Source organism: Mastomys coucha, unplaced genomic scaffold (genome assembly GCF_008632895.1).
Source record: "Mastomys coucha isolate ucsf_1 unplaced genomic scaffold, UCSF_Mcou_1 pScaffold21, whole genome shotgun sequence".
NCBI classification, from domain to species: domain Eukaryota; kingdom Metazoa; phylum Chordata; class Mammalia; order Rodentia; family Muridae; genus Mastomys; species Mastomys coucha.
In genome coordinates, this window is record NW_022196904.1 from 133,518,011 (window position 1) to 133,525,355 (window position 7,345).

The 7,345-nt window shown below is 49.1% G+C and overlaps 1 protein-coding gene across 14 annotated transcripts in view; it reads left to right on the forward strand.

The window, feature by feature from the left end:
* Shank2 (SH3 and multiple ankyrin repeat domains 2) overlaps nucleotides 1-7,345 on the forward strand; it is a 446,182-nt gene that overhangs the window by 276,674 nt on the left and 162,163 nt on the right. The window lies entirely within an intron of this gene.

Below are 7,345 nucleotides of genomic sequence, written 5' to 3' on the forward strand. Positions count from 1 at the left end.
CAAAGAGCAAGGGACACTGGTGGGGATGAGGGTGCGGGAATGGGCAGGGCTGATAGCATCACTGGGTTCACATTCCTTCAGAGTCACTAGCAGCCGTGGTTGGATAGGTGGAACAAGTGACCAGGAAACTGGGAGACAGGAAGCTACTTCACCAGTCCAAGTCAGAGATGGCAATCACTTGGACCAGGATGATAATGAGGGCTGAACTCTGGGATACTGCAGATATTGCAGGGCAGACACTGTGTGAAGAACTCTGATGATGGCTGAGAAAGGAGGCTTGGCTGTGAACTAGGTCTTAGAGAAACTTGTAGAAACTTCTTTTTTTTTTAGATTTATTTTATGTGTATGAGCACACTGTAGCTGTACAGATGGCTGTGAGCCACCATGTGTGTGACTGCTGGGAATTGGACTCAGGACCTCTGCCGGCCCCACTTGCTCTGGCCCCGGATGCACCAGAAGAGGGCGTCCAATCTCATTATGGGTGGTTGTGAGCCACCACATGGTTGCTGGGATCCGAACTCAGGACCTTTGGAAGAGTAGTCAGTGCTCTTACCTGCTGAGCCATCTCGCCAGCCCCTAGACACTTGTATACAGTAAAGGAAGCAATAGTTCTCTCTAAATTGGCTGGCTTGTCTGCCACTTTATCACCCACAAGGGGGCCTTCTTTTTAGTCAAAGGCACGTGTTCTACATTGTGCGTGTGGAATACCCAGCTGTATACATGTGTGTGTACAGTCACCCATGTATGCACACATAGAAGCCAAAGGAAACACTGAGTATCCTCTATCACTTGCCACCTTCCCAATTGGAGATAGGGTCTCTCACTGAACCTGGAGCTTTCCATCTTCTACTAGGCTGGTTGGTCAATGAATCTCAAGAGTCTGCCTGTCTCTTCCACATTCGCTGCTGGGGTTATAGGCATGTGTGGCCACATTGGCCAGTATAGGAATGCTTGGGATTTGAACTCGGGTTTGCTGCCTGCTATGTCAGGTTTCTTTCCTTTCCTCTGCTAGGCTGTTTGCTCCTGGTGAGTTTGGGGTTCATCCTGATAAGATCCCCACTCAGCCTTTGTCTTGTTTATCAAGCCCCTGTCAGGACTCTTGGTGCTGCCGACAGAGATGTAGCTGTACAGGGCTGGAGCCCAAGTGGAGGGATAGCCTGCCTGACTTTGCCATTGAAAAGGCCCCACATGTCTATCACAGCCAGCCTTCCCTGGGTGATGTGATGCTGTGCGGCAAGTATCCACCAGTGTCAGGCAAGGTTCAGCAAAGACAGTTCACATTCTTGCCACATGCACCCTGGTTCCTCAGAGTCTCCTTGAAAGCAGTGATGGCCCTGATGTGGGCTCCGTGCTCATGGGCAACTGTCCCACAATGCTCTTGGCATGCCGCTCATGTCATGGAATGCTACAGTGGCTTTGACATTGGTTGGTATTAATGTCTGAGGTCCACCAAACCTAAAGAGATGGCTCAATGGCTAAGAGCACTTGGCACTCTTTCAGAGGACCCAAGTTTGAGTCCCAGCACCATGTCCAGTGGCTCACAACTGCTTGTGACTCTAGTCACAGGGGATCCGGTGTCCACTGGCCTCCTCTGGCTCCTGCACATATTTGGCATACACATAAATGCTTTTTTTTATACTACTAGAAAGAGGTCTATTGGATCAGAGAGCTGAGGAATGAGATGTGAGCACATGTGCAGGTGAGAAATACAAAAAGCACATGACCATGGCTCTCATGACTTTCCAGGCCACAGCCCAGGGCCTCCATAGCAGGACCCTGTGCCTTCTCTCAATACTCATTACCCCCGCCTCACACAGAGGAAGCTTACCCAGCATCCAGGCTGCAGAATGTCTCATAGAAAGGCCGTATTCCACACACAGGTTGAGGGCCACTGGATAGGACTGGTGGAGTTAGAGACCAGCATGATGCTTAGACCAACTTAGACCACATCTGGATATTCTTACAGGTTGGGGTATGCTCTGGCATCTGAGACACCACTTTGCTAGGAACCCTTATGTAGCAAAGAGAAAATACCAACTCTCTAGTGAGGAGGTGTGGGCACAGACTCTATGACAGTGACATTCCATGACTGGCTACTCCCTTGAGGTCCTGTCCTCTAGCCATTGATGCACCAGTATACATAGCGGTACATGCATGTATTGTCCTCACTCTTGTGCTGTCAGCAGTTGGAAGCTAAATCATATCAGAGCAGAAATGGTACTAAGTGAATTTGTGTGATAGAAGTAAGAACTTTCTGGAGCTCCAACTGTGTTCTGTCTGTCTGTCTGTTCCTTTCACTGCCCCTCTCTGGATCCTGTTCTGTCCTGCCTGTGCATCATCTCACAAGGCAGGTCACTCTTGGAGGCCTCAGAAGTGGCAATCACAGCAGCAAGACAAGAACCTTGCACCAGATGAGGTCACAGGGGTCGCCTCATCAGAGTCCTATGCCAACTGCTAGTGCCCAGAACTGGAGACCTCTACCGAGTCTCCTGAGGAGAGACAGCAGGGCCTCCTGCCTCCTTAGCAAGCATAGAGAAGTGGTGGAATAGCCACAGCTGGGGGTGATGTATAGGTTCAAATGATCTGATGCTTCCCTGAAGAACAAGTGGAAGTGGGATTAATCTGTCCTGGCCATTGTCCATCGTGGGCCCCAGGCCTCCTGCTCCCCTGCCTGTTCTGGGGTTTCTTACTTGTATCTTGTGCACTCTATGGGGTTCCAGAAGGGGTCGGCACACAGTCTATAGTGTAGAGCTGGGGAAGGATAAACACTGGATGTAATATAAGGCAGCTCTGTCACAGTGCGGGAAGGGCCCCAAGAACCACCCAGCCCACCCATCTATCCCAGGTCAAAACTGAAGCTGGGTGAGGGCATAATCGACAGTATGTCCATCTGTGTTTAGACAGCTGGATTAGAGGCCCACACTGCCTCTCATGAGCTATGTGACTTCAGAAGGCCTGGGAAGACAGAAGCCCTGAACCCAAGTTGTGACATGTGATCGCTGTCACCAGCATGACACACCCTTCCCATATGTTGTGTGCCCAGCACCTCCAACCACTCAGATGCCTCTGTGTGAGCAGGGCTGGTGCTCCCCCCACATCACAAGTGAGAAGACAAGACACAGCCAGTTGGTGACAGAGCCCAACTTTGAACTCCACTAGTCTAGCTTCAGTACCTCATCCCTAATCACCACATTCCACTGCTTCTGTGAGGTGGAGACAGGAAATGGGCTGCCTGCTGGGTGCCATGTGAGGACCCGAGCAGGTGGGCCACCAGAGATGACAAGGACCACTAGGAAAGCCCCTTGTCAGCAGAGAACAGCTCAGGGAACCTGCTGCAGCGAAGGGGAGGACTTCAGGACGATTATGCTGGGACTTTTGGATCCACCAGCAGTATAAATAATGACACAGAGGCTTTTGAATAGTTTAAAGCTTAGGCCTTTTAGATAAGGCGGCCTCCCAGCCAGCTATCGTTTGCTTAACCTGACTAAGCCTGGTACTGCGTCCCGCCACGTGGCTAGCTCTACTTCTCTGTTCCACTCTACTCTGTCCATTCACCTCTGTGTCTGCTGGCAAATATCCCACGTTTCATTTCTTCTCTCAGTACCCCTTTCTCTCTCTCTCCCTCTCTCCCTCTCTCTCTCTCTCTCCCCTTCCCCCTCTCCCTCCCTCTCTCTTTCTCTTTCTCTCTCTCTCTCTCTCTCTCTCTCTCTCTCTCTCTCTCTCTCTCTCTCTCTCTCTCTCTCTCTCTCTCTCTCTCTCTTCCCCCCTTCCCCCCATCTCAAGTTTCACCCTCCACTTCCTGCCCAGCTATTGGCCATCAGATCTTTACTATAGCCAATCAGATACAATTCTAGATTGCCTCTAGGCTAGTGAGGAAGAATGAACATTTACAAAAGATGAGGCTGGTGATGGGCTTTAGAAATAACAATTCCAGGATACTGCCAGCATTTAGCTCTTTACTGCTACAGAATTAACAATTGAAAATACAGAGACACATCTTCGCACAATGTAAAAATGGTTACTTCAACAGATCATGGTGATGGTGGTAATGAAGATGATGGCGGTGGTGATGGTGATGGTGATGGTAATGATGATGGTTGTGATGGCAGTGATAATCCTCATCCACATGTATGTTCACATACATACATGTACACATTTACCTATGCTCACATGCTCAAATACACATCCACACATGTACCTGTTTACACATTCCTGTCTTACCTACATGCACAAATATAATTTATGTGTACATGTATACAATCATGTATATAAATATATACACATAAATACACACACTTTCACATATTCATATGTGTATACACTCCCATGGACCAGCACACTCATGCTTTGCCACACAGTCATGTGCTCACATGTATACTCATATGCAGATGTACTCCCCACACATGTTCATATGAATGTGTCCACACCTTTACATAATACAGTCACCATGAGCCTGTACATACAAGGTCTCCCATACACTTGTATATGTATATACACATCTGTATGCACCCAGACACGCATAAAAATGTACATAGAAATGCATGAACATGTACATAGGCACCCATGAACAGGTACACAGGCACACATATATACACTTGTACACATGCACATGCATTCTACTACACATCTGCTTCTCTGATCTTGGCCCTGTGCCCTCTGGCCCTGCTGAGCCCTGCCCACTCTGAGTATCCACTGGTTTCCTAGACAACCAGAACATGAGAGCCACATGGGATGGAGGCAACCAAAGCAACTCAGAGCAATACTAGTAAGGAGACATCCTCAGGCCCTTTGGTGGTTGGCTATGCTTCATGTCTCACCTACCCTTCGTAGCCCTGGCACATGTACAGCCTGAGCATGGATGTCCCAGGGAAAGTCAGACCTCCATGTTTTCCTCCCTGGTTATCTGAGGTCCCTGGGGACCTCATCCTGTCATAGAAGGCTGGTATACCTGGGCTCCTTCACCCAACCCTGGTGTGAAGTGTGAAGCAGGTGTGCACAGCTTGGCTAGATCATCCCCAGCCCGGCTAGTGTTCCTTATCTACAAGTTCTCACTCCAGTGCCCTGGTCTGGGGTTCTTTGCTCCTAGTATGATGGGGCTTTTGGTTAGTTCATCAAGCCACAATGAGCAGGGAAGCCATGGCCAGAACTGACCGCGTAGACTCGGCGATGTTTAGAGGAAAAAGTCATTCCACCCGTGGGGCCACAAGTCTGAGATCAACGGCTGTGCCTGGTGTCCACCCTTCCTATTGCTAGGTACTTCTGCCTTATCCACACGTGGCATAAACTATTAAGTGGTAAGCCTGGGAAAGCTGCCAGTTGAGGTCTCTCTTTTTATCCTTAGTAAGTTACTTATTAGCTCATGAGGGCTCCGCCCTCATGACCTCTGCCCCAAACTTTAAGTCAGGAGGACGAGTCAGAGAAATCTATGTAATGCCCCATCCTGGAGCCCTGAGGACAGCCCAGGATCCCTGGCCAACCTACAGAGGGAAGGAAGGCACCGTCTGGGGTGCTGATTTGAATCTGAGTGACATGGGGGTAGGTGTGTGATTTGGTTTCAGTGATGGCATCCATCAGATGTAGCCAGTCACCCCTGCCCTCCCTGTGAAGATGCCCACAGGTTATACAGGAGAGGGACAGGGATGTTACAATTCAGATGGTGACAGCATGGGAGTGACAGGTGTGAACACAGGATGAGAGACCATCACTATCTTCTGTCTGCAATCCAGCATCTTGCCGCTCAGTGCCCTTTCTTTGTATGTGTGTTCTATTGAATTCTATTGCTGCAATAAAACTATTACCAAAAACAGCTGAGGTGGGGAAGGATTATTTTAAACTTCCAGGACACAGCCCATCATTGAGGGAAATCAGGGCAGGAAATCAAGGCAGAGCCCTGGAGCCAGGCCTGCTCGCAATTTTATTACCTCTTACCAAAGAACTCATTCTCACCAAGGCCATGCAGCAGAAACCCTGGGGGAGCCTGCCGCTTGCTCACCCTCAGGTTAGTGCTCAGCTAGCTTTCTTAGACCGACTAGGACCACCTGACCAGGAAATGGTGTACCCACAGTGGACTGGGCCCTCCTGTACCAGTTAAGACAATCAGGACAATGCCTTGTAGACATTTTCACAGACCAACCTGAAAAAGACTCAGCTGAGACTCTTGCAAGTGATTCGAGGCTGTGCCATATCTATGGTTAATGTTAAGTCTAAGTGACAGATTTATAATCCTGACAGCTAGCTTTGAGCTATCCGTTTACTATATGAAAGGGTACATTTTTTTTTTAAAGCCGAGATTGCTTGTTTTGTTTGCAAATGCCATGGCTTTCCACTTGCATTGTGAGGGGACAGTTCTGGCAATTGTTGGCATGTTTTTACAGATGGCCTTCATGCTGTGTGCCTTCAATACTAGGCCAAGGAGTAGTTGATTAGAGATGTAAAGCACACAGCCTGACATTTAAACTACCAAGATGCCTTCAACTTTAACTTAAATAAAACATTGCCCCTGTGAAGGGGACCCACAATCTGGACTGGCCTTCAAGGACGACACTAACCCAGTGAAGAGGCAGAGGGGTTGCTGAGCTGCTTATATGCCCCTCCCTGGGTTTCCATGGTGGCAATTTGACTGGGTATACCAGCGGTGCTCACAGTAGGACCTGGTACACAGAAGCACTCAGTGAGTGTCGGTGCGGGGAGGGGTGGCATTGTCGTGGCTGAGGGAGGCATTGGAAGCCTCGGACAGGGAAAGGAGAGGGACAGCAGAGCCCCCGTCTGTCCCTTGATGTGCTTGGGTAGCTGGGAAATGCAAGTCTAGCTCCTACCTCAGGCATGCCTCTTTCCACCCCAGGAGGGGACTCTCCACTCTGTAAGAAGTGGGATGTTCTGTCTCTGTCTCTTAGCAGGTAAAGACCCTGGGGCCTCTCTCCTTAGCCTGCACTGGGAGGGGGAGTTAAACAAATAATCATGTTGACCTTGGAATAAGAGAGGGAGAGCCTGAACTGAGGCTCACCTGACTTTCAGAGCTCAGGCTTTTTTTCAAGCCATTTGCTTAATTTCTCCCAAAGTTCCACAAGACCTCAGAAGGAGGCAGGGCAGGGAATCTTGTCTGTGTCGGGAATACCTTGAAGCTCTCTGTGTGCTGTGGTGCTTCCAGCAGATGCATCTTCACGGTGTCCCCCCCGCCCCCCAGCCCTGTTACCATCTGCTAATCTAATTACAACAGTCATATCATTTCCCACCGATCTTTCGTCTGAATCTGCTGAGTCAGGAAAGTGGGGCTTAATTAGAAGCGTTAATCATGTGTATGCTTAGTTTAGCCTTTTTTTTCTTTTTCCTTTTTTTTTTTTTTTTT